We start from the raw sequence: 22,689 nt of genomic DNA on the forward strand, positions 1-22,689 counted from the left end.
TCTCCTCCTTGTTGTAACGTTAGTGAGCCAACTTTGGCCACTAACGTTACCTTCTCCTCTTTTACAACGTTAGTGGGCAACGTTAGTGAGCTAACTTAGGCCACTAACGTTGCTTCCTCCTTGAGCCAACGTTAACCATAGCGTTAGTGGGATAACTTTGGCCACTAACGCTATAGTCTCTGCTTCTTCTCTCCCCTGCTTTTGCTTCTCCTTACCTATCATCAACCAAACAAATGCATCAAAGCCATGCCATAATCACAAGATAATGCATCATTCATTGTATCAAGTAATTCTTGCATCAATCTCATGAAAATGCTCATAATTAACAATGTTTGATTAAATCAAGACATGCATACATTACTCATCCAAATGCTTGCTTATTGCCTAAGAAGTTAATGAAAACCAAGCAAAAACTAATGAAAAAGGCTTGTGAAACTAGCTTAAGCTGCCTAGGCATCAGTAGGATAAAAAGAAGAGAAGGATACAATAAATCTCAGAGTTCTTAATTAAGCTCATTTTCAATTAGATGAGCGGGACTAGTAGCTTTTTGCTTCTGAATAGTTTTGGCATCTCACTTTCCATTGAAGCTCAGAATAATTGGCATCTTTAGGAACTCAGATTCCAGATGATACTATTGAATACAGCTTTGGACACAGCTTCTTTAGAGTCTTGGCCGTGACCCTAAGCACTTTGTTTTCCAGTATTACCACCGGATACATAAATACCACAGACACTTAACTGGGTGAACCCTTTCGGGTGATTCAGCTTTGCTAGAATCTCTAGCCAGTGATGTCCAGAGTTCTTGAGCATACTATTTGCTTTGGACTACGACTTTAACTGCTCAGTCTCAAGCTTTTCACTTGACACCTTCGCACCACAAGCATATAGTTAGGGGAGGAGTTCATTTGAACTTTTTAGGCCAAGATTATGTTTCTTTTAGGCCCTTCTAACCATTGATACTCAAAGCCTTGGATCCTTGCTCTTGCTTTTTGGTTTAAAGAGCTATTGGCTTTTTCTGCTTTTTATTTCTTTTTCTGCTTGCTCTTTTTATTCTATTTTTTTTGCACACACACACACACACAGATATATATATATATATATATATATATATATATATATGCTTTTTGCTACTTTTTCTTGCTTCAAGAATTAATTTTTGGATTTTTAGATCACCAATAATACTTCACTTTTATCATCATTCTTTCAAGAGCAACATTCTTAACTCCAACATCAAATATGCACTGTTCATTCATACATTCAGAAAATAAAAGCAATACCACCACATCAAATAATTGAACTATTTTTAATATATGTCTCGAAATTCATGCATCTTACTTTTCTTTTTCAATAAAACAATTTTTCTTTTAAGCAAGGTGAGAGATGCATGGAATATTTCATAGCTTTAAGACATAAAGACATATGATCATGCACTAGAAATAGACAATAAAACAAAATACATGGAAAATAAAAAAAATAACATAGGCAACAAGGGAGTAAAGGGAACGAGTCCACCTTAGTGATGGCGGCTACTACTCCTTCTGGAGGATCCAATGGAGTGCTTGATTTTCTCTATGTAACGCCCCTACCTCTATTGTTTTTCCCTCATAACTCTTTGTTCTTTACTTATGGCTCTTTGATCTTCTCTTATCTCATAGAGGATGGAAGAGTGCTTTTGATGTCCCATCCTCTGTTGGTTCATGCTGGAGCTTAATTCTCCTAGAGAAGTATGTAATTGGTCCCAATAGCTTTGGGGAGGAAAATGCATCCCTTGAGGCATCTCAGGGATTTCTTGTTGAGGCAACTCCACATGCTCTTACTGTGGCCCATGTGCTGGCTTTCTAGTTTGTTCCATCCTTCTTTTAGTGACGGGCTTGTCCTCTTGAATAGGAATATCTCCTTCTAGGACAATTTCAGGTGAATTGCATAGGTGACAGATAAGGTGGGGGAAAACAAACCTTGCTAAAGGGGAAGGCTTTTCAGCTTTCTTGTACAATTCTTGAGGTATTTTCTCATGTACCTCCACCTCACTTCCAATCATGATGCAATGAATCATGATGGCTCTGTCAATGGTCATTTCTGACCGATTGCTAGTAGGGATGATAGAACATTAGATAGGCTTGCCTTAAGCATCCCTCTTCCACCGAGCTCCTTCCACACAAATGTCTGAAAGGACTTGGTCCAGCCTCTGGTCAAAATTGACTCTCCTAGTGTAAGGATGTGGGTCTCCTTGCATCATTAGGAAATGGAATGCCAACCTTACACTCTCCAAGATGAAATCTAAGAGACGCCCTCGGTCCATGGTATGCCAATTTTTAGGACTTGGGTTCACGCTTGTATCATGGTTTTTCGTGACCCATGCATTGACATAGAACTCTTGTACCATTAAGATCTCAACCTCTGGGATAGGATTGGTTAGGACTTCCCAACCTCTCCGAATTTCTCTTCGGGTCTCTGGGAACACATTCCTTTTTAGCCTAATGGGGACTTCAGGAATCACCCTCTTCTTTGCCACTATTTCATAGAAGTAGTCTTGATGAGTTTTGGTGATGAATCTCTCCATCTCCCAAGGTTCGAAGGTGGAAGCAACTGCTTTTCCTTTCCTCTTTCTAGAGGATTCTCCGACTTTAGGTGCCATAAGTGTGAATGGAAAGCAAAAAGCAAGGCTTTTCTAACACCAAACTTAAAAGCTTTGCTCGTCCTCGAGCAAAATATGAAGAAAAGGGAAGAAAAGAGTAGAAGAAGAAGAGAATAGAGGAGATGGAGAGGGATAGTGGATTCGGCCAAGAAGGGCTTTAGTGTATGAATGGTGTGTGTATGAAGGGTAGGAAGAAGGGATTATTTATAGGAGTGGGAAATGTTGCGTTCGAATGAATGGGTGGAATGGTGGGAAATTTTGAATTTGAAGTGGGTGGAAAATTCTGTGGGACCCACTGATCCTGAGAGGCTAGGGAATTCAAATTCCATGCCCTTGCTCCTGCTCCTGGATGGCGTTCAAGGCCAATAATGTGCCTTTCATTGGGCGTTGAACGCCCATTAGGGTGTTCTTACCTGGCGTTCGATGCCAGGTCTCTGCCTCCTGGCTGGCATTCAACACCAGCTATGTGCTTCCTGGCTGGCGTTCAACGCCAGCAATGTTCTCCCTAACTGGCGTTCAATGCCAACAATGCTACTCCTCATGGGCGTTGAATGCCCATTCTGGCCTTCTTGTCTGGCGTTCAACGCCAGCAATGTACTTTCTCCAGGGTGTTCTATTTCTAGCTCTGACTGTTTCTGTTTCTTTTTTAACTACTGCACATGATCACAAACTTTAAACAAATATGAAAATTAAACTGATATAACTGAAATAAACTTAATGAAAAATAGAAATAACTTTAATTATGGTTGGGTTGCCTCCCAACAAGCGCTTCTTTAACGTCACTAGCTTGACGGTTAGCTCTTTACGGATAGGTGCTCAGAATTTTGTCCCTTACAGTGAACTTCTTGCTTGTGCTCTTATGGATAAGTTCCACATGTTCTAGAGATAGGATCCTGTTCATAGTGTGTGGGATGGCTGGATTGTCAGTGAAGATAACTCTCATGCCAGGTGAGAGGCCTTCAGTGGGAATTTTCTTATCCCTCCAGCCTTTAGGTACTTTCTTCTTAGTACCAATGTTCTCAGTTCTTGATAATGGCTGCCCAATGCCAAACTTAGGATGATGGATTCATCCTTTTCCTCCCCAGTATCCAAGATTATGAAATCAGCAGGGATGTAAAGGTTCTCAACCTTTACTAAGACATCCTCTACACGACCATAAGCCTTTTTCATTGACCTGTCTGCCATCTCTAGTGAGATTCTTGTAGCTTGTACCTTAAAGATTCCCAACTTCTCCATTACAGAGAGTGGCATAAGGTTAATGCTTGACCTTAGGTTAAACAGAGCCATATCAAAGGTAATGGTGCCTATGGTACAGGGAATCAAGAAGCGTCCGGGATCCGATAGCTTCTGAGGTAGTTTCTGCTAAACCAAGGCATTGAGTTCCTTGGTGTGCAGTGGAGGTTCTTCCTCCAAAGTCTCTGTGCCAAATAGCTTGGCATTCGGCTTCATCAGGATTCCTAGTATTCTGAGGGTTACCAGAAACTGAAGGTCAATCTCGGATGAGATCTTCTGTTGTGGCTGGAGCTGTCATCTCCGACTTACTGGATCTTGAGATGCTATTAATCCTCATTCACCGGGAGGTGGTGGTACCTGCAGGAGACTCCGATGCTTAAGTTAGCACGTGCTTTAGGCAGGTTTTTTGTAGAATCAGAGTATGAGTTATACATGGGTGCTCTAGTGTATTTATAGTAGTGTTGAGTGACCTCCTTTGAGATAAGTTTGTTATCTTATCTTTATCTTTTGTGGGTGAGATCACTTATGTTTTGGCCAACTACCTTTAAGTGGGCTGGGATCCTCTGCTTTGGGCCTGCTTGGGCCTTAATTGTGAGTTTGTCCGAGCTCTTTACAAAGAGATCGGTGACAACCAACCTTCACAAGAAATCGGTCATTTTGACGTCGTCCAACCCGGACCGTATAGCTCGATCCAGGGTATGAACACCGAGGTACCGAGAAACTTGATCTTCCTTAGTTTTCTCTTCCTCGTCAGAGTGGAGTACTCTTCAGATTCTAAGATCTTTAACCAAGCATTCAATGGAACTTCACTGGGCTCTTCATGAACCTTGGGTTCCATCAGTCCTTTAGTAGGAGAGTTCTCAGTGGCCTTGGGGTACCCAACTACTCATATTGTGGCATTCAATGCTAGGACTTGTGTTTCTTTGGGCGTTGAACGCCCAGCTTGGATACCTTCATTGGCAGTCTACACCAGCTTTTGTGTTTCCTTGGGCGTTGAACGCCAGTAAGGAACTCCTTACTGGCGTTCAACGCTAGTGATGGTGGCTTTTTAGGCGTTGAACGCCTAGTAAGGTCTTCCTTACTAGCGTTCAACGCCAATGATGGTGCCTCCTTTGGCGTTGAACGCCTAGTAAGGACTTCCTTACTGGTGTTCAATGCCAGATCACCCCCCTTCAGGTTTGGCCTCAATGTCCACTGTGATGGCCTTGCACTCTTCTCTTGAATTCACTTCAGTATTACTAGGAAGAGTGTTAGGAGGGGTTCAGGGATTCTCTTGCTCAATTGACCAACTTGTACCTCCAGATTTCTGATGGAGGACCTATTTTCTGTTATGAAACTGTGGATGGTCTTAGAGAATTCAGAAACTATGGTCAAGTCAGAAAGGCTCTGCTTAGAAGTCTCCATCTGTTGCTGAGAAGATGGGAATGGTGGTCTGTTATTGAACCTATTCTGGATTCTTGCACCTTGATTATTGTTGAAGCCTTGCATAGGCTTTTGTTGATCTTTCCATGAAAGGTTAGGATGATTTCTCCTTGAGGAGTTGTAGGTGTTTCCATAGGGTTCTCCCATGTAATTCACCTTTTCCATCATAGGTTGATCTGGATCATAGGCATCTCCATCAAAAGAGGTGTCTTGAGTGCTGCTAGCTGCAGCTTGCACTCCAGTCAAGTGTTGAGAGATCATATTGACATGCTGGGTCAAGATCTTGTTCTGAGCCAATATGGCATTCAGAGTGTCAACTTCTAGGACTTATTTCTTCTGAGCTACCCCATTGTTCACAGGGTTTCTCTCAGAAGTATACATGAATTGGTTGTTTGCAACCATTTCAATGAGTTCCTACGCCACTGTAGGCATCTTCTTCAAATGGAGTGATCCACCAGTAGAATGATCCAAGGACATCTTGGATATCTCAGATAGATCATCGTAGAAGATTCCTAGGATAGACCATTCTGAGAGCATGTCAAGAGGTCATCTCCTGATCAGTTGGTTGTATCTTTCCCAAACTTCATAGAGGGATTCAACCTCTTTTTGTCTGAAGGTTTGAACTTCCACCCTAAGCTTGCTCATCTTTTAAGGTGGAAAGAACTTGGCCAAGAAAGCATTGGCTAAATTTTCCCAAGAGTCTAGGCTTTCTTTGGGTTGAGAATCCAACCATATCCTAGCTCTGTCTCTGATAGCAAAGGGGAAAAGCATAAGTCTGTAGACCTCAGGATCCACTCCATTGGTCTTAACATTATCACAGATTTATAAGAATTCAAATAAGAACTGATGTGGATCTTCCAGTAGAAGTCCATAGAATTTGCAATTCTGTTGCATTAGAGAGACTAACTGAGGCTTTAGCTCAAAGTTATTTGCTCTAATGGCAGGTATAGAGATACTTCTTCCATAGAGGTCAAAATTGGTTGTAGTGAAGTCACCAAGAACCTTCCTTGCATCTCCTCCATTATTTTGTTTGGCTTCCATGCTTGTATTTTCTGTTTCTTATTCAAAAAGTTCTGTAAGATCTCTTCCGGAGTGTTGTGCTTTAACTTGTTGTAGATGCCTCCTTAGGGTTCTCTCAGGTTTAGGATCAAGATAAAAAAGTGGTTCTTTATCTCTGTTCCTGCTCATAAACAAGAAAAAGAAAACAATAAAAGGAGAAGGAATTGAAGCTTCTATGTCAGAGTATAGAGAACTTCCTGTGAGATATTTGAAGAAGAGAAGAAGAATGAAGGTAGAGGAAGATGAGATAGAATTCGAAAATAGAGAGGGGGAGAGAAGTAGCACTACAAAAAAAAAATGAAAACAAAATGATGCCTTAGGCTATGGCTACGCTTTTTGGGCTACGGCTACGCTTTCTAGGGTGATTCCTATTCGGCCGTTGCCTATTCTCAAAGGCTACGCTTTTCTGCACCAAGGACTATGCTTTTGGCGTTTGGGAATAGGGTGCGCTTTTCAAGTGATGCTGTCCAGGAGCAAAGGCTACGCTTTTCAGCTTCCATTTTTACCAGAATAGGCTACGATTTTCAACGCTACTGCATCACTTGTAAAGCGTAGCCACATTGTATACCATGGCTACTTTTTATAAGTGTAGCCTTAGGTCCATCATTTTTTTTTGTATACTATAGCTACTGTATATAAGTGTAGCCTTAGGTCCCTCATTGTTTTTTTTTTATTTTCTATATATATATATATATATATTCTAATCATCTTTTTTTCTAAAACCTAATATTTAGTAATATGATTATATATATAATCCTATTTTTTAATTAAATTAGTCAAAAATTATAAAATAAAAATAAACACATAATAATACCATACAATATTCTTTAAATAATAAAAATTATCCTTTAACATAATATATTTATAATGAACTAAAAATATTGGGATGATCATAAATGAGTATTCATACATCTCACACTAAATTAAGCATACCCATATCAAAATATACATTAGACAACTTAGAATTTACTACTAATAAACTATAAAAAACCAAAATATTTTATCCTACATAAGTATCTTCTAATAAAAATTATTAATCTTCTGATAGAAGAGAAAAAACAAATTGATGTCAAATAGAGCACCTAACATCTGCTACTGAATTGAACATATATTGAAGTAAATTCTTGGCTTCTCCCATTGAGCGCAACTGGTTCCGGCGTCCTCTATTCGTAAAGGCCCGCTCTCATTTTTTTACCTCAGAAAGCTGAGAAGTCATTACCACAAGTGAATTAGATGATATGCTTAACATGCCTTCAAAGAAAAGAGTGCAGGTGTCTCCATATGTCAGCGATCATTAGTGACATAGTAGTGAAGTTAACTTACTAATGTGTGGAAAACGATCCAACACTAAACTCACCGGCAAGTGTACCGGGTCGCATCAAGTAATAATAACTCACATGAGTGAGGTCGATCCCACAGGGATTGAATGATTGAGCAATTTTAGTTGGGTGGTTGATTTAGTCAAGCGAACAAGAGTTAATTTGAGTGATTTGTATCCAACAGAAGCTAAATTGCATGAAATATAAAGGGAGAGGGATAATTGTCAAGAATTTAAAGTGCAAAAGACTTAAAAGAACTGAATCTTAAAGTGCAAGTAATATAAATTGCAGAAACTTAGATTGCAAGAAATGTAAATAACTGAAACTTAAAGTGTAAGAAATATAAATGGCTTGAATCATAAAAGAAATTGGGAGCTGGGAGTGCAGAAATTAAACAAGCAGAAGTAAATGACAATTTACAGAGAAGTAGAAATTGAATTGAGATTGCAACAGATCTAAACAAGAAAAGGAGAATTACTTGAGAAACTAAACAGAAAGCAAAATGTAGCTTAATTGCAATAGTTAAAGGAAAGTTGAAGATCTCAGGGTTGGAGGAGACTAGAAAATAAGTCTAGATCTCAAGTCCTTCTTTGATCCAACAAGAGAGTAATTGCAAAAGAAACAGAAGATAATTGCAGAAAAGTAGAAAATGAAAGCAGTAAAAGAAAACTCAGATTCAATTCTTAATTCCTTGGAATTATGTAGAAAAGTAACCAAGAGAGATCTTAGATTAAGATTGAAACAGAATTCCTTCAATTCACAATCCAAGATCCAAAACTAGAATAGAAAGTGCAGAAGCAAGAACAAAGAAGAAGAGAGATCAATTCTCCTTCCCAATTCCCAAAACTCCCAAAGCTAGAAATAAAATTGAAAAATTCCAAAGTAAGAAAAAAAAGTAAAAGTTAAAAAGGTCCCCAAAAGCTCCTCTTCTAACTCAAACTAACTTCTATTTATACACTTCCTATTTTTGTATTTTAGAATTTGGGTGGGATTTTTAATTTGGTGAAGAATTTAATTTAAATTGAATTTTGGTTCAATTTGTCCCATAGGTGCTTGCTCCAGTGGTGTGCTCAGTTGGTGGGGAGAGCGTAGCATTGCCTTGTGTCTTTGGCCTTTTGTAGCATGCCAAGCTCCCTGGATAGCATACGGGGTGATGCTCAGCTCTCAAGGAGGGCGCAGCATCATGCGCGCCAATGCTGCCTTGGTTCATTTCAATGCTCCTTTGGAGAGCATTGTGCTCTTGGAGAGAGTGTTGTGCTTTTCTCCTTCAATGTGCCACGCTTCCTTATTTCTTTTGCCACATTTTTTTCTTCCTTGGGCCATGCTTTTTAGGCTATGCTTTCTTATTTTCTTCTTTTCTTCACCTACAAATAATCAAAACAACCAATCAAAGTATCACCAAATTTACAAGGTTTAAAATTCATTTAAAAACCAATTAAATTTAGCTTAAACCTCATGATTTAGTATCAATTAAAGGGTGGTTGATTGATTCAATAGAACCATGCAATTCCACTCCAAATTACTTACTTACAATGCAAGAAAGTGTATAAAACTTAATGAAACAAGTGAAAATTGCTTGAAAAACTAGCATAAGATGAATTGTCATCACAACACCAAACTTTAACCTTGCTTGTCCCCAAGCAAGAAAAGAATTATGCTCAAAAGTTCTTTCAATTAGAATGGATTGAAGAATAACTTGTAATGTCCTGTGAGTGAAGTGATTAAGTGACAGTGGGGTGAACTCTAAATTATATGCTCATGCAAGGGCTTCAGTGCTTACTAGTCCCTACATCTTGGAAGTCTTAGGTCATAGGACTTTCATCCAAATGATATCATAGAGATCTCTCTATAGGTAATAACCTTGAAGCAGCTTATGATTTCTGTGTTTTGGCCTTGACTCTAAGTGTCATGTCTCAAAGCGGCTCTTTAGATAAGCTTTCAATCAATACTCCTAAACCAGTTGGTTTTAAGGTATTAGGTGTTAAAGCACCTCTAAGGATTTACTTGCTCAAGCCTCTCTCTTTGACACAATTCGACCACAAACCTTTACTAGGATAACAACTCTTTGAGTTTTTGTTTCTTCCTTCTTTTCTACCTAGTAATTGATGCTCAGAGCCTTGGGCCATGTTCTTTCATTTTTGTGCTTTCTTTCTTTTCTTTGCTACTTCTTGGATCAATAAATGTTTGAGAATCTCCACACTACTTCTTTGAACTCTATGTCCTGCCTTTGAGCTCCCATGCAAGTTTTCATAAGCATGCAACCTCAATACATAATTATACAACTAGAACCACCACTTCTCCTAATCTTTTGCTTGCCTCAAAATTTTTTTTTTTTAATTCCTCAATCCTTCTTTTCAAAGAATTGTCCTTTGATGTCTTGTTGAAATATTGAGTGCAAGCAATTTTGAAGAGTGTAGTGTTGTGAATAATCAAGCATCTCAATTATTGAATTATAGAGAAACTATACTAGACAGACAGACAGACAGGGATACAATATCACTTCCAATCATAGCAGTGTCTGATGCAAAATAATCACTTAGCAATACAACCTTTTGGAGTTTACTTGCTTTACTCCTCATCATCATCATTGCTGGTCTTCACATTCCTCTTTCATCTCTTTGGTTGATGATGCTTAATCCTTCCAAAAACTTGTATGACACTCTGCAATGATATTGAAAGTTGCTTGTTCCCCAAGCACTTGAAAAATGCTTAGCATGCATGTATGTTTGTAGACTTCTGAACTTAGATTGGTGTGTGAACACCAAACTTAGTTCCTTGTCTTATACAGCAGTTTGTACATATGCAGAAAACCACATGTGCTCTTAGTAAGAAAACATACTATAAACTAGAAAACCAAGCTATGAACTAGAAAACAGACTTTGGTTAAGTAATTTATCTGATTGCTTGGAGCTAGTAACCCTTTATGCAGAAGGTGAGAATGTGTTTTTAAATGAGATTTTTGGTGGAACACCAAACTTAGCATCCTTCATTCTCCCTTAAATTATTTTGGTGTGCAACACCAAACTTAGCTCCTTGCAATATAGATAAAGCTACTTAGCCTTTTTATTGAATGAAAGGAAAACTACCTCAGGTTGGGTTGTGATGAGCGGATAATTTATACGCTTTTTGGCATTATTTTTAGTATGTTTTTTATTTTAGTTAGTTTTATTATGTTTTTATTAGTTTTTAAATAAAAATCACATTTCTGGACTTTACTATGAGTTTGTGTATTTTTCTGTGATTTCAGGTATTTTCTGGCTGAAATTGAGGGACCTGAGCAAAAATCTTATTCAGAGGCTGAAAAAGGACTGCAGATGCTGTTGGATTCTGACCTCCCTGCACTCGAAGTGGATTTTCTGGAGCTACAGAAGCTCAATTGGCGCGCTCTCAATTGCGTTGGAAATTAGACATCCTGGGATTTCCAGCAATATATAATAGTTCATAATTTGCCCAAGATATGATGGCCCAAACTGGCGTTCCAAGTCAGTATAGAAATTCTGGTGTCAAAACGCCAGAACTGGCATAAAAGCTGGAGTTAAACGCCCAAACTGGCACAAAAGTTGGCGTTTAACTCCAAGAAAAGTCTCTACATGTGAAAGCTTCAATGCTCAGCCCAAGCACATACCAAGTGGGCCCGGAAGAAGATTTCTGCATTAATTACTTATTTCTGTAACCCCAGGCTACCAGTTCTCTATAAATAGGACCTTTTGCTATTGTATTTTAGGGAGATCTTTTTGCTCATACTTTCATAAACCTTTTCACATTTGGGGGCTGGCCTCACGGCCATACCTAGACCTTTTGTTCTTATGTATTCTCAACGGTGGAGTTTCTACACACCATAGATTAAGGTGTAGAGCTCTGCTGTTCTTTATGAATTAATACAATTACTATTGTTCTTCTATTCAATTCACGCCTGCTTCTTCTCTAAGATATTCATTCGTTCTTCAACTTGATGAATGTGATGATCCGTGACACTCATTATCATTCTCACCTATGAACATGTGCCTGACAACCACCTCTGTTCTACTAGCAATGGCTTGAATGCGTATCTCTTGGGTTTCTAATCTAAGATTGGAACCTTCGTGGTATAGACTAGAATTATTGGCGGTCATTCTTGAGATCCGGAAAGTCTAAACCTTGTCTGTGGTATTCCGAGTAGGATCTGGGAAGGGATGACTGTGACGAGCTTCAAACTCGCGATTGTTGGGCGTGTGACAAACGCAAAAGGATCAATGGATCCTATTCCAACATGATCGAGAACCGACAGATGATTAGCCGTGCGGTGACAGCGCATTTGGAACATTTTCACTCAGAGGATGGGAAGTAGCCATTGACAACGGTGATGCCCAACATAAAGCTTGCCATGGAAGGGAGTATGAATGGTTGGAATAAGGCAATAGGAAAGCAGAGGTTCAAGAGGAACAAAGCATCTTCATACGCTTATCTGAAATTCCTACCAATGAATTACATAAGTATCTCTATCTTTATTCTATTTTATAATTATCAATTCTCCATAACCATTTGAATATGCCTGACTGAGATTTACAAGATGACCATAGCTTGCTTCAAGTCGACAGTCTCCGTGGGATCGACCCTTACTCACGTAAGGTATTACTTGGACGACCCAGTGCACTTGCTGGTTAGTTGTGCGGAATTGTGACAAAGTGTGATTCACGTTTGAGAGCTCCAAGTCTTTGGCGCCATTGTTGATGATCACAATTTCGTGCACCAAGTTTTTGGCGCCGTTGCCGGGGATTGTTCGAGTTTGGACAACTGGCGATTCATCTTGTTGCTTAGATTAGGTAATTTTATTTTATGTTTAAGCTTTTTACTTTTTATTTTCGAAAAATTTTTTTCAAAAATACAAAAAAATTTTCTATTTTGTTCTTCAGAGTTTTTAAGAATGAATTCTAGAGTTTCATGATGATTTGTTGAAGTCTGGCTGGCTGTGAAGCCATGTCTAATCTTTTGGACCGAGGTTTCAACTTATCATCACAAGAGCTTGTTGATTTCTATCAATTTTGCTGTTGAAAGTAATGATCTGCTAAAACTTGGCTGGCCATTGGCCATGTCTAGTGTTTTGGACCGGAGCTTTCTTTGAAAGCTTGGCTGGCTAGTAAGCCATGTCTAATTCCTGGACCGGAGTCTTAGACTAGCATTGCAATGATTCCTGGAATTCTTATTAAAAAAATTTTGAATCCCTTTATTTTCTTTTCCACTCAATTTTCGAAAAATCACAAAAAAATTTTATAAAACCATAAAAATAAAAAATATTCTATGTTTCTTGTTTGAGTCTAGTGTCTAATTTTAAGTTTGGTGTCAATTGCATGTCTTTATTCTTCTAATTTTCGAAAATTACATGCATTATGTTTGTCATTGATCTTCAAGATGTTCTTGATGATTTCCTTGCTCTGATATTTAAATTCTCTTGTTTTGTGTGTTTAGTTGTTTCTCACATGCATTTTTCAAATTGTTATAGTCCTTAGTATACAAACTTTTAAGTTTGGTGCCTTGCATGCATTATGTATTTGATCTTAGTTTTCCATGTTTAATTGTATTTTGATTGTTCCTCATCACTAAAAATCCAAAAATTTCCAAAATTATGTCTTTTCAAGTCAATAATACAGAGAATTGAAGATTCAGAACATGCAGCAAAGGAATTACACAGAAAAAGCTGGGAAAACTGGCGTTTAAACGCCAGCCAGGGTACCTGGCTGGGCGTTAAACACCCAAAAAGGTAGGATTTTGGGCGTTAAACGCCAGAATGGATGCCATTCTGGGCGTTTAACGCCAGGAGGACACTAGAGGGAAGATTTTGTTTTTAATTCAAATCTTTTTCAAATATTCATAATTTTTCAAAATCAAATCTTTTTCAAATCATATCTTTTCAATCATATCCTTTCAAAATCAATTTCTTTCCATTTTTTATTTATTATTATTTTCGAAAATCCTTGCTACAATTAGTAATTTAATTCAAAATTTTCAAGTTATTACTTGCCTATTAAGAAAGGATCAAAAGTTTTAACTCTAGAATCATATCTTCTAATTTCTTGTTAGTCAAGTAATCAACTTTAATTTTAAAACTTTCCTTTTTTTTATTTGATTTTCAATCATATCTTCTCAATCATATCTTTTCAATCACATCTTTTTCAAAATTAAGTCTCAATCATATCTTTTTGATTTCTAATTTCAAAATCTTTTTCAAAAATCACTTAATTTCTTTCCCAATCTTAGTTTTCGAAAATCATCAATCAAATTTTCAAATTTCTTTTAATTTTTTTCAAAATCTTTTTAATTTATTTTCAAAAATTCTTCCCCTCTTTTCACACTCTTCTATTTAAGGACTAACACCCCTCCTCAATGAGCAATTTGAACTCTATCTCCCTTGATAAGTTCGAATTCTCTCTTCTCTACCTCCTCCTTCTATTCTTCTTTTCCCCTGACACCTCAAGGAATCTCTATACTGTGACATAGAGGATTCTATATTTTCTTCTTCTCTCTTTTTATATGAGTAGGAGCAAGGACAAGGGCATTTTTGTTGAAGCTGATCCTGAACCTGAAAGGACCTTGAAGAGAAAGCTAAGAGAAGCTAAAGTACAACTCTCTATAGAGGACCTAACAGAGCTTTTCAAACAAGAAGAAGACATGACAGCCGAAAACAACAACAATGCCAACAATGCAAGGAAGGTGCTTGGTGACTTTACTGTACCTACTCCTGACTTCTATGGGAGAAGCATCTCAATCCCTGCCATTGGAGCAAACAACTTTGAGCTTAAGCCTCAATTAGTTTCTCTGATGCAACAGAATTGCAAGTTTCATGGACTTCCATTGGAAGATCCTCATTAGTTCTTAGCTGAATTCTTGCAAATCTGTGACACTGTCAAGACCAATGGGGTTGATCCCGAGGTTTATAGACTTATGCTTTTTCCTTTTGCTGTAAGAGACAGAGCTAGAACATGGTTGGATTCACAACCTAAAGAAAGCCTGAACTCTTGGGAAAAGCTAGTCAATGCTTTCTTGGCAAAGTTCTTTCCACCTCAAAAATTGAGTAAGCTTAGAGTGGAAGTCCAAACCTTCAGACAGAAGGAAGGTGAATCCCTCTATGAAGCTTGGGAAAGATACAAGCAATTAATCAGAAGGTTCCCTTCTGACATGCTTTCAGAATGGAGCATCATAGGTATCTTCTATGATAGTCTGTCTGAATTGTCTAAGATGTCATTGGACAGCTCTGCTGGAGGATCTCTTCATCTGAAGAAGACGCCTGCAGAAGCTCAGGAACTCATTGAGATGGTTGCAAATAACCAATTCATTTACACTTCTGAAATGAACCCTGTGAATAATGGGACAAATCAGAAGAAAGGAGTTCTTGAGATTGATACTCTGAATGCGATACTGGCTCAGAATAAAGTATTGACTCAATAAGTCAATATGATTTCTCAAAGTCTATCTGGAATGCAAGATGCACCAGGCAGTACTAAGGAAGCTTCATCTGAAAAAGAAGCTTATGATCCTGAGAACCCAGCAATGGAAGAGGTGAATTACATGGGAGAACCCTATGGAAACACCTATAATCCTTCATGGAGAAATCATCCAAATCTCTCATGGAAGGACCAACAGAGGCCTCAACAAGGCTTCAATAATAATAATGGTGGAAGAAATAGGTTTAGCAATAGCAAACCTTTTCCATCATCTTCTCAGCAACAGACAGAGAATTCTAAGCAGAGCCACTCTGAATTAGCAACTGTAGTCTCTGATCTAATTAAAACCACTCAAAGTTTCATGACTGAAACAAGGTCCTCCATTAGAAATTTGGAGACACAAGTGGGTCAGCTGAGTAAGAAAGTTACTGAACTCCTTCCTAGTACTCTTCCAAGCAATACAGAAGAGAATCCAAAAGGAGAGTGCAAGGCCATGACCCACACAGCCGAATCTGGAGAGGAGGAAGAGGCAGTGATCTCCACTAAGGAAGATCTCACTGGACGTCCACTGGCCTCCAAGGAGTTCCCTCATGAGGAACCATGGGAATCTGAGGCTCACACTGAGACAATAGAGATTCCATTGAATTTACTTCTGCCATTCATGAGCTCTAATGAGTATTCTTCCTCTGAAGAGGATGAAGATGTTACTGAAGAGCAAGTTGCTAAGTACCTTGGAGCAATCATGAAACTAAATGCCAAGTTATTTGGTAATGAGACTTGGAAGGATGAACCCCCCCTTGCTTACCAAAGAACTGGGTGACTTGACTAGGCAGAGATTACCCCAAAAGAGACAAGATCCTGGAAAGTTCTCAATACCTTACACCATAGGCACCATGACCTTTGAAAAGGCTCTGTGTGACCTAGGGTCAAGCATAAACCTCATGCCTCACTCTGTAATGGAAAAACTAGGAATTTTTGAGGTGCAAGCTGCAATAATCTCATTAGAGATGGCAGACAATTCAAGGAAACAAGCTTATGGACTTGTAGAGGATGTCTTGGTAAAGGTTGAAGACCATTACATCCCTGCTGATTTCATAATCTTAGAGACTGGGAAGTGTATGGATGAATCCATCATCCTTGGCAGACCTTTCCTAGCCACAGCAAAAGCTGTGATTGATGTTGACAGAGGAGAATTGGTCCTTCAAGTGAATGAGGACTCCCTTGTGTTTAAGGCTCAAGGATCTCTCTCTGTAACCATGGAGAGGAAGCATGAAAAGCTTCTCTCAATACAAAGTCAAACAAAGCCCCCACATTCAAACTCTAAGTTTGGTGTTGGGAGGCCACAACTAAACTCTAAGTTTGGTGTTGAGAGGCCACAACCAAACTCTAAGTTTGGTGTTGAGAGGCCATCATTATGCTCTGAGTATCTATGAGGCTCCATGAGAGCCCACTGTCAAGCTACTAACATTAAAGAAGTGCTTGTTGGGAGGCAACCCAATTTTACTTATCTATGTTAAATTTCTATTGTTATTTTATGTTTTCTGTAGGTTTATGATCATGTGAAGTCACAAAAACAATTGAAAAAGCAAAAACAAACTGAAAAATAGAATGAAAAATAGCACACCCTGGAGGAGAAAGCTACTGGCGTTTAAACGCCAGTAAGGGCAGCAGAATGGGCGTTAAACGCATAGTCTGGCACCATTCTGGGCGTTTAACGCCAGAAAGGGGCACAGAGCTGGCGTTTAACACCAGAAAAGGGCAAGAAGCTGGCGTTAAATGCCAGAAATGGGCAGCAACCTGACGTTTAACACCAGGATTGGCAGAAAAGGGCGTTTTGCACGCCACTTGGTGCAGGGATGAAAAATCCTTGACACCTTAGGATCTGTGGACCCACAAGATCCCCACTTACCCCACCTCTCTCTCTCTTCTTCACCCATTCACCAATCACCTCAATACCTCTTCCCCAAAAACCCCTCACCCATCAAATCCTACCCTCTTCTCCATAATCCCTTCACCAATCCACATCCATCCATCATAAACCCCACCTACCTCACCATTTAAATTCCAATTACTTTCCCTCCCAAACCCACCCATACATGGCCGAACCATACCCCCCTCCACTCCTATATAAACCCATCTTCACTCCCTCATTTTCACACATCTTCAATACTACTTCTCCCCCCTTGGCCGAATTACTCCCACTTCTCCATCTCCTCCATTTACTTCTTCTTCTACTCCTTTCTTTCTTCTTTTGCTCGAGGATGAGCAAACCTTCTAAGTTTGGTGTGGTAAAAGCATTGCTTTTTGTTTTTCCATAACCAATTATGGCACCAAAGGCCGGAGAAACCTCTAGAAAGAGGAAAGGGAAGGCAAAAGCTTCTACCTCCGAGTCATGGGAGATGGAGAGATTCATCTCAAGGGTGCATCAAGACCACTTCTATGAAGTCGTGGCCAAGAAGAAGGTGATCTCCGAGGTCCCTTTCAAACTCAAAAAGGGTGAATATCTGGAGATCTGACATGAGATTCAAAGAAGAGGTTGGGAAGTTCTCACCAACCCCATTCAACAAGTCGGAATCTTAATGGTTCAAGAGTTCTATGCCAATGCATGGATCACCAAGAACCATGATCAAAGTATGAACCTGGACCCAAAGAATTGGCTTACAATGGTTCGGGGGAAATGCTTAGATTTTAGTCCGAAGAATGTAAGGTTGGCATTCAACTTGCCCATGATGCAAAGAGATGCACACCCCTACACTAGAAGGGTCAACTTTGATCAAAGGTTGGACCAAATCCTCATAGACATTTGTGAAGAGGGTGCTCAATGGAAGAGAGATTCAAGAGGGAAGCCGGTTCAACTAAGAAGAAATGACCTCAAGCCCGTGGCTAGGGGATGGTTGGAGTTCATCCAACGCTCAATCATTCCACTAGCAACCAGTCTGAAGTTACTATAGACCGGGCTATCATGATCCATAGCATCATGATTAGAGAGGAAGTAGAAGTTCATGAGGTTATATCCTAAGAACTTTACAAGGTGGCAGACAAGTCCTCTATTTTGGTAAGGTTAGCCTTCCCTCATCTCATCTGTCACCTTTGCAATTCGGCTGGAATTGACATAGAGGAAGACATCCTCGTTGATGAGGACAAGCCCATCACTAAGAAAAGGATGGAGCAAACAAGAGATCCCACTCATGGACAAGAGCATGAGGAAATTCCTCATCATGAAATCCCTGAGATGCCTCAAGGGATGCATTTTCCTCCACAAAATTATTGGGAGCAAATCAACACCTCCCTAGGAGAATTAAGCTCCAATATGGGACAACTAAGGGTAGAGTACCAAGAGCATTCCATCCTCCTCCATGAAATTAGAGGAGACCAAAGAACCATGAGAGAGGAGCAACAAAGGCAAGGAAGAGACATTGAGGAGCTCAAGCACTCCATAAGATCTTCAAGAGGAAGAACAAGCCGCCATCACTAAGGTGGACCCGTTCTTTAATTTCCTTGTTCTTTATTTTCTGTGTTTTTCGAAAATTATGCCTTATGTCTATTTATGTTTGTGTCTTTATTACATGATCACTAGTGTCTAAGTGTCTATGCCTTAAAGCTATGAAAATGAATTCATCACCTTTCTTAAATGGAAAATGTTTTTAATTGAAAAAGAAAAAGAAATACATGAATTTCAAAATAGTTTAATTATTTTGATGTGTTGGCAATACTTTTGTTCTTCTGAATGAATGCTTGAACAGTGCATATTTTTGAATTTGATTGTTTATGAATGTTAAAACTGTTGGCTCTTGAAAGAATGATGGAAAAGGAGAAATGTTATTTGGTAATCTGAAAAATCATAAAATTGATTCTTGAAGCAAGAAAAAGCAGTGAAAAGCTTGCAAAAAAAAAAAGCAAGCAGAAAAAGCCAATAGCCTTTAAAACCAAAAGGCAAGGGTAAAATAAAAAGGATCCAAGGCTTTGAGCATCAGTGGATAGGAGGGCCCACAGGAATAAAATCCTGGCCTAAGCGGCTAAATCAAGCTGTCCCTAACCATGTGCTTGTGGCGTGAAGGTGTCAAGTGAAAACATGAGACTGAGCGGTTAAAGTCGTAGTCCAAAAGCAAAAAGAGTGTGCTTAAGAGCTCTGGATGCCTCTAATTAGGGACTCTAGCAAAGCTGAGTCACAATCTGAAAAGGTTCACCCGGTTATGTGTCTGTGGCATTTATATATCCGGTGGTAATACTGGAAAACAAAATGCTTTGGGTCACGGCCAAGACTCATAAAGTAGCTGTGTTCAAGAATCAACATACTTAACTAGGAGAATTAATAATACTATCTGAATTCTGAGTTCCTATAGATGCCAATCATTCTGAACTTCAAAGGATAAAGTGAGATGCCAAAACTGTTCAGAAGCAAAAAGCTAAAATCCCCGCTCATCTAATTAAGACTGATCTTCATAGTTGTTTTTGGAATTCATTGTATATTCTCTTCTTTTTATCCTATTTGACTTTTAGTTGCTTGGGGACAAGCAACAATTTAAGTTTGGTATTGTGATGAGTGGATAATTTATACGCTTTTGGCATTGTTTTTAGTATATTTTTAGTATATTTTAAATAAAAATCACATTTCTGGACTTTACTATGAGTTTGTGTATTTTTCTGTGATTTCAGGTATTTTCTGGCCGAAATTGAAGGACCTGAGCAAAAATCGGATTCAGAGGCTGAAAAAGGACTGCAGATGCTGTTGGATTCTGACCTCCCTGCACTCGAAGTAGATTTTCTGGAGCTACAGAAGCCCAATTGGCGCGCTCTTAATTGTGTTGGAAATTAGACATCCTGGGCTTTTCAGCAATATATAATAGTTTATACTTTGCCTAAGATTTGATGGCCCAAACCGGCGTTCCAAGTTAGCATAAAAATTCTGGCGTCAAAACGCCAGAACTAGCATAAAAGCTGGAGTTAAACGCCCAAACTGGCACAAAAGTTGGCGTTTAACTCCAAGAAAAGTCTCTACATGTGAAAGCTTCAATGCTCAGCCCAAGCACACACCAAGTGGGCCCGGAAGAAGATTTTTGCATTAATTACTTATTTCTGTAACCCTAGGCTACCAGTTCTCTATAAATAGGACCTTTTGCTATTGTATTTTAAGGAGATCTTTTAGCTCATACTTTCATAGACCTTTTCACATTTGGGGGCTGGCCTCACGGCCATGCCTAGATCTTTTGTTCTTATGTATTCTCAACGGTGGAGTTTTTACACACCATAGATTAAGGTGTGGAGCTCTGCTGTTCTTCATGAATTAATACAATTACTATTGTTCTTCTATTCAATTCACGCCTGCTTCTTCTCTAAGATATTCATTCATTCTTCAACTTGATGAATGTGATGATCCGTGACACTCATCATCATTCTCACCTATGAACATGTGCCTGACAACCACCTCTGTTCTACTAGCAATGGCTTGAATGCGTATCTCTTGGGTTTCTAATCTAAGATTGGAACCTTCGTGGTATAGGCTAGAATTATTGGCAATCATTCTTGAGATCCGGAAAGTCTAAACCTTGTCTGTGGTATTCTGAGTAGGATCTGGGAAGGGATGACTGTGACGAGCTTCAAACTCGCGATTGTTGGGCATGTGACAGACGCAAAAGGATCAATGGATCCTATTCCAACATGATCGAGAACCGACAGATGATTAGCCGTGGGGTGACAGCGCTTTTGGAACATTTTCACTGAGAGGACAGGAAGTAGCCATTGACAACGGTGATGCCCAACATAAAACTTGCCATGGAAGGGAGTATGAATGGTTGGAATAAGGCAATAGGAAAGCAGAGGTTCAAGAGGAACAAAGCATCTTCATACGCTTATCTGAAATTCCTACCAATGAATTACATAAGTATCTCTATCTTTATTCTATTTTATAATTATCAATTCTCCATAACCATTTGAATCTTCCTAACTGAGATTTACATGATGACCATAGCTTGCTTCAAGCCGATAGTCTCCGTAGGATCGACCCTTACTCACGTAAGGTATTACTTGGACGACCCAGTGCACTTGCTGGTTAGTTGTGCAGAATTGTGACAAAGTGTGATTCACGTTTGAGAGCTCCAAGTCTTTGGTGCCATTGTTGATGATCACAATTTCGTGCACCAGGTTGCCTCCCAACAAGCGTTTCTTTATTGTTATTAGCTTGACATCCTCCATTCTTTGATCATGGAAGTTGAAAATCATGTTGCCTTTGATTTTCTCTTCTTACTGTGGGCTTCCTTTCCTCTGTTTCTTCTTGTGGAACTTTTTTGTGGTGCTTTTCTTGGATGATTGTTTCTTTTTCCATAGCCCTTTCACTTTTCTCTATGATTGCTTTCCATTTCTCCCACCTAGCAGCTTGTTCGTTGTTTTTCGGGTTGTCTTGAGTGGCTCTGGGAGGAATATTTGTCCTTTTCTCACCCATTTCCGCAATGTGTTTAGCCATTTGTTCCATTTGTCTCTCAAGTTTTTTGATTGAGGCTTCTTGGTCTCTACTTGTTATGGCTTGATCTTTCTTTGCTGCTTCCTGATCTTGTCTTGCCATCTCTTGAATTTTCATGAATTTCTCCATCCTTATTTCTAGACTAGAGATTCTTTGGAAGTTTGTATTTGGTTGTAGTTGCGTCAAATGGGATGGTTGATGAAAGTTGTTTTGGGAGAATTGTGAGGTGTGATGGGGTTGGAAGTATGTGTGTTGTGGTGGTGCGTAGTGGTTTGTGAAGCTGGGGTTGTTGTCATTGAGGTCCCTTGGTCTTTGATTTTGGTGCTTACTTCTCCTCCAATTGGAATGAGTCTTCAAAGGTGGGTTGTACACATCACCCTGACACTTGTGTTGGAACAGGCTTGAGGTACTGTTTGGAGAGTATAATCGCTCAGGACTTTGTTGCTCATAGTTAATTGCTCCAAAAAAATTTTCAGATTGATTCCAACCATGTGAGTGTTGTGGTAGGTTGTGTGCATTTACTACAGCAGTTCGCAGCTCATTAATTTTTCTGACCATAAGCTTCATTTGTTGCTAAAGTTGTTGGTGTATCTGCTTGTTTTGGGCCATGATTGCACTTACACCTTTAATTTCCATCACTCCCTTCTCTTGTGTGGATGGTTGCACTTCTGCCTCTAGCTAACCAATTTCCTGGGGTGGTTTCAACTTGGCCAGGAATTCACTCACTAGATCCTCCCATCTGGTGATGCTTCCTTGTGGGAAGGCTTCAAGCCATTGAGCAACTTCGTTCATGGTGATGAGCGGATGCTTCAATTCATGGGTTGCATTGTCATCTGGGGTGAGGACACTACTCCCACAATGACTGGGATTCGTTGGGTTCTCCTCCATGATCTGCACAATCACAAATAGTCCAAATGAAGATTGAATATACTCATGCCAAAATGTGGTTAGAGGGTTAGTTGACAAAATGTATCAAACAGTTGATAGGCTTGAAAGATCAATAGAAGAAAATTGCTTCTGTCGTTTACTCAGCAAGCAAAAAAACACAAGAAACGCATAGAACCAGAAAAGTCAGGAAAACTTCACTCTATTGCTAAAATGAGGTTTTGGTTAGCTTAAGCAAAAATTCAAACAGTTAGTGGGTTA

At 39.2% G+C, this 22,689-nt stretch overlaps 1 non-coding gene across 1 annotated transcript; it reads right to left on the reverse strand.

Annotated features, from left to right (window-relative positions):
- Window positions 1-14,718: 14,718 nt before the first annotated feature.
- LOC148553137 (small nucleolar RNA R71) lies at window positions 14,719-14,826 on the reverse strand. The gene has a single exon (XR_015893907.1). It is a non-coding gene; the product is annotated as a small nucleolar RNA R71 (small nucleolar RNA).
- Window positions 14,827-22,689: the final 7,863 nt, after the last annotated feature.

Source organism: Arachis ipaensis, chromosome B7 (assembly GCF_059453495.1).
Source record: "Arachis ipaensis isolate K30076 ecotype BB chromosome B7, ASM5945349v1, whole genome shotgun sequence".
NCBI classification, from domain to species: Eukaryota; Viridiplantae; Streptophyta; class Magnoliopsida; order Fabales; family Fabaceae; genus Arachis; species Arachis ipaensis.